A 5,614-nucleotide genomic window follows, 5' to 3' on the forward strand; every position below is an offset into this window, starting at 1 on the left:
TGGGCTCAAAAACAGTTTTATCTGGACGGAACAGGGCAGATGCACATATAAACTTACCAAGATTGTGATAGCACATACAAGGCCTGCAGAAGCTCAAGCCAGACAAAATACCAGGATAGAGATGGGGAGAGGTGGCCCAGAGTCTCACTCCTAGCTGAGGAACTATTGGCATTTAATAACTGCTGGGAAGAGAGGCTGTTTCATAAATAAAGGACATTAAGCCTATAATTCGGGTTCTTAGAGAAGCTAAATAAGAAGGAGAACCCAAAGAAAATCATATAGGCTTCCTCCTGAATATTAACCTTCATCAGGCGATGAAAGGAGACAGAGACAGAGACCCACAATGGAGCACCGGACTGAAATCTCAAGGTCCAAATCAGGAGCAGAAGGAGAGAGAGCACGAGCAAGGAACTCAGGACCGAGAGGGGTGCACCCACACACTGAGACAATGGGGATGTTCTAGCGGGAACTCACCAAGGCCAGCTAGCCTGGGTCTGAAAAAGCCTGGGTTAAAACCGGTCTCGCTGAACATAGTGGACAATGAGGACTACTGAGACCTCAAGAACAATGGCAATGGGTTTTTGATCCTACTGTACCTATTGGTTTCGTGGGAGCCTAAGCAGTTTCGTGGATGCTCACCTTACTAGACCTGGATGGAGGTGGGTGGTCCTTGGACTTCCCACAGGGCAGGGAACCCTGATTGCTCTTTGGGCTGACGAGGGAGGGGGACTTGATTGGGGGAGGGGGAGGGAAAGGGGAGGCGGCGGTGGGGAAGAGACAGAAATCTTTAATAAATAAATAAATAAAAAAGAGAGAGGCTGTTTTCTTTAATGCTGTGACCTCTGATAGTTCAACTACTCCTCAGGGAAGCCACCATATTGAACAGTAGTTGACCTAGACAAATGGGACTCTAAGGTTTTTAAGGCAGGGAACGTGAAGTTGCGTGGGTAGGGAACATGAAGGGACATAGGGGTGGATCTAGTAGAAGCTAGGGGAGGTGCAGTGACTATAATAAAAAAAACTGTGTGAAAGTCTCGAACAATTAAAATACTGTTTTAAGAAAACAGTAAAACAAATGTCTGACCGGGACAAAACTTTTCATGGGAATATATTACCTCTTTAAACTGTTGTTTATGACAGGCAATAGTGGTGCAGCCTTTTATTCCAGTACTTGGGAGGCAAAGGCAGGCCAGTGTCTATGAGTTCGAGGCCAGCCTGGTCTACAGAGTAAGTGTCAGGACACCAAGATCTACGTAGTGAAACCCTGTCTCAAAAATAACAACAAAAATACGTAATATCCTACAATTGTAGTTCTCTCCAACTTATTTCAATTCCTTGACTGTAGGGCTATTTTTCTTTTTGCACCCTGGGTTTTTAATTTTTTACCAGACAATACACACTTCCCTTACCCTTTAAGTTAGTGTAACAATCTTCCATAATAAACTACTTAGAGAGAAGCTTTTGTCAAAAATGGAATGAGATAGCAAAATCAAAACAAAATGAAAAGATAAGAAAAAAAAACAAAAACAAAACCCCTGCTGTTTTTAAAACCCACACTTCACCCACAACATCCACAGGAACACATGCTATCAAGCTAGTTGCTTGATAGCATGACAGTGTTTCCACAGGCCGGCGGTCCTCACCAGCAAGCCAACGGCAGAGTGTGAGCAGCCCCGTCTCTTCCTCATGCTGGATGGCAGAGGCTCAGTCAGCTTCACATTATTCGGAGGCCCTGGATGGAAGACTCCAGGGTCTTGAAATCCCAAATTGTCATGGCTCCATTAATGCCAGTACTGCAAAATTTTTGACAGTCTCGTTTGTCCAGCTCATAGACAGCAGAGTGATGCTTCTCCGGTGCAGTGTCTCCAAGGCTGTGTCGCGGTCCTCAGTTGTGGCTCTCTTGTCCCTGTTGCATGGCAGACATGTTGCGCTGGATGCTCTGTTTTGGGACGTCTATTTTGACACAAAGGTCAAATAGCCACGGTCGTCATAGTTAAATAGCATCAGGCAGCAGTCGTGGCCAGCGGCCACAACGCTGTTCTCTTAGATGAACGACACACTCAGCAGTGGCAGGAAGTCCGTTTTCAGAGTATAAACCTGCACACAATATCATTTGAGGCATCAGCAACAGACACAGTGCTGTCATGGCTGACCCATGACAGGCGGCTCCCACTGGCAGAGAAGCTGACCCCATGCACCCAGCCGCTGGTGCCACTGCCACCAAATTCAGACATCAGCTGACCAAAAAGGCATCTTGCTGCCCCAGGGAGTGCTGGCTGGCTTCTCTCATCCATCTCTTTGATGTAGGCAAAAAACACTCTTCACTTGTAGTCACATGAGCCTGCAGCCAGCAAAACGTTGTAGGGATGCCAGTCCAAGCTAAGGACTGTGGAGCAAAGTGGCTTCTTAATGTGCTTGCTCACCCACGAGTCATTTTCATACTCAAAGTAACATACAGAGATGAGCCGGGCCCCACTCCCCACAGCAAACTTATTCTCGGGTGGGGACCGCTTCACAAAAGTGGCTGCGCAGTTAATCCTCAGGATCACCAGGGTAGGCTTCCAGATGCGTTTCGGTCTGCCCACAAGTGACGATGCGGTCGCTCTTAGTACCCAGTCAATCAATACCTGTGATGTGTCCACTATGTTCCTTCAGCTCACGAGCCTTCGTCCACTGGCTCCCACATTGGGGCTAAGGGCAATGTGGGTACGATCCCTGTTACAGGCGTGACAGGCTCTAGCAGAAACTGATGCAGAGACATGATACTTAAGTGTTTTCAAAAGTCAGAAAGCATGTTCCCAAGAGTGTTGAGTATTTGAATGAGGCCAGAAACAAATCCTAGTCTTCCAGTACAAGGAAAGAGAGAGGAAAGGCAAGGAAGGCAGGCATTCGTAAATGTCTATGAAGCATTAGTAATGGCTATTATTTATTTTCATTATCATTTGAGCAGCTGCTCTTGAACCTAGTAAAAGCCAAGTAGACAAAGACTCTTCTTACTGCAGCTGGGTAAATCGAGACACCGAGAATCAACTTTCCCAGGGTCACCCGACAAAGTGGCAGAGTCAAATGAGAACTTTGGTGGTCCTACATAAAGGACTTTATGTAATGAATAGTAATGCAGAAAAGAGCGCAACTTTGGCGGGAGGTGGGGGTGGAACCGAAGAATCTTAAGGTTACTCGGAAAGATGGCTTTTCTCTTGCTGGGGAGGGTCCCCCAATAACTGACAGACCACAGGCTGCTGTAGACAACACTCTGGGGTCGGGTCGGTCCGGAAAGCCAGAGCGGAAGATTCGTGGACTCCGGTCAGTCCATGCGAACAGGACTCCGGTGGGCACCGACGGAGGAGGGAGGAGGGAGGCCCAGAGGAAGCGGCTGACAGATCCCGGAAGTTAAGGTCTATTTTATTGTATCCAATAGATACTTGGATGGTTTCTAAGACTGCCCTGCTTGATATGAGGAATTTAGTTAAACGCTGAATTTTAAAATAAGTTCCTCTTAAAGTTTTATGCAACTAGAGACCATGTCTGAAATTTACTTCTTAATATTAAACGAAACATTGTGTAGATTCTATTCTATACTATAGAAGTTCTAAATTATCTGAAAATAGTTTCAAAAGTTGCAGCTACAAATTTAAGAAGACAACGTCTGTAGAGAATGCATATATAGTCACACAAAAGAATATTTTATTTTGCTCTAGTTATTCTCAGTAACTAGCAAAAGGGGAAGAGAAAAAGAGCCCAGCCAGCCCTTTGGCTCATTAGTTAGACAATCCTGCCCCCTAGAGGCATAGTAAGGAAAACGCAGCATGAATTCCCTATTCCTAGCGAGAAGCTTGTTTAATTTTATTTGTGAGAATGTTCTCAGTGCTGACAGGAAAAGATGGCTCAAGTCATATTAGGTTAATACAACAAATAACTGTGATTGTGTGATGAATCCCACGAACCAGCTTCTTTAGGAAAGTAAAAAACCCCGGGAAGAAATCAAAAGCCCCTATAGAGCACTGTGTCTCCATCCCCAGGAGCTCTGGGTCCATCCTCTCCACACTTCCATTTGCGCATGCGAAAGAACAGCTATGTAAAGGAGTGTTTTTCTGTGGTTTCATCTTGTGTCCGATATGTCTTCTAGCCCTAATTTCGCCATTCCGTAGTTATTAAAGTTAGAGCGCTCTGATCCCATGTCTAAGACACTCAGAACAGCTCTCATCTCAGAATAAATTCTTCTGTGCTTTCCTTGCCCTGGGAAACCTCCCAAACTGCCCCACTGCTTCAGCTTTTACCGATTTTCCTCTTCAGCCCCCACCCCTTTTCTTCCTTCCAAATAATGAGCCAAACTCATTCCCAAAGGTTTCTTTAGATGTCCTGTCTCCTTTCATTCTGTGGTCAACTTAAAAAGGACTCAATCACAACATCACATTTGGTTTTCTTTGCCTCGCCATCTGAATTTGTATTTAGCATGTTGGCAATGCCCGTGGCAGTTTTTAGGTAGTTAGATGGGGCAGCCAGCAGACAAACCACCCTCTGGAGAAACTTAAGTTACACAGACAAAGAGGCAGGAGGCCTGGGCCACCCCAGGGGTCCACGCTCACCGGAGCCATCCAGGGAAGTCTGCTACTTCTGCAGGGCCCGCTGGGATTCTGGTGGGTGGTCCGAGGAAAGGGGTGGGAACTTGGGCCTGGCCGGCAGAGAGAGGCTGCAGCTGGCCACTCCGCTGCGTCTTCACAGGTTCTGGTTCCCTTTGACTCTGGGTAGTGGCGGGGTGGATGCAGCAGTAGCCACAGCTTCCCGCTGCTGCTGTCAGGGTATGTCTTCGGCTACCCTGGGACTGATCTTCAGTTGGGTGTTGCTGGCGCTTGGGCTTCTGGCCTGGTGCTGCTGAAGCCACGACCTCGAGGTCAGCCACCTGCGCTGGGCCCTGGCGCTGTTTGGAGGACTAGGAGCGCGCTGTGCACCTGGGGGTGCGAGCCTGCAATTTTCCAGACACCCAGAGAGTAGAATGGCTTAATAGTATGGTCAAGCACATGGGGCCCTTTATTTGTCATTTTATAGAGAGACTTTCGAGAAACCGTTGGAAGCAGCTGTGTGGGGAGCAAATGCCCGTCTCAGCACCTTCGGCTTCACAAAAATGAACATAGGTCAGCAACCCCTTAGAGACAATGGTGGTAATGTTTATACTAAAAATGTAGACAAAAGACAAGTTATTCTGAATCTTCAGATTAGTCTTGCAGGAAATTGTGAGATTGATTTGGAGATCAATTTTTTTTTGTGGAGCTGGTATGAAAAGTATTCAGATTCGTGGGACAATGTGGATGATCCTAGAGCTCTTGACTGATGACATGCCTTTAGCTGGAACATTGTCCATCTTCTTCCTTAGGAAACCACTTTTAGGGATTAATTGGACGGGACTGACTAATCTCCTAGACATCCCTGAAAGGTTTATCAAATACTATCATTTTGGATATAACTGTCAATCACTTGCCAAATCACTTGATCCTAGCTGGGCTCCCTACGCTTCCAATAAAGATACAGCCCCATGCAGTCCTGGCCTCCACTCCATCCCTAGATACAGCCCCATGCAGTCCCCTCCTCCACTCCATCCCTAGATACAGCCCCATGC

The 5,614-nt window shown here is 46.7% G+C and overlaps 1 pseudogene; it reads right to left on the bottom strand.

Moving 5' to 3' along the window:
• Nucleotides 1-1,649: 1,649 nt before the first annotated feature.
• LOC126491589 (actin-related protein 2/3 complex subunit 1A-like) lies at nucleotides 1,650-3,006 on the bottom strand (annotated as a pseudogene).
• Nucleotides 3,007-5,614: the final 2,608 nt, after the last annotated feature.

This window comes from Alexandromys fortis, unplaced genomic scaffold (genome assembly GCF_014885135.2).
Source record: "Alexandromys fortis isolate MF-2015 unplaced genomic scaffold, M_Fortis_MF-2015_v1.1 scaffold_266, whole genome shotgun sequence".
NCBI classification, from domain to species: Eukaryota; Metazoa; Chordata; class Mammalia; order Rodentia; family Cricetidae; genus Alexandromys; species Alexandromys fortis.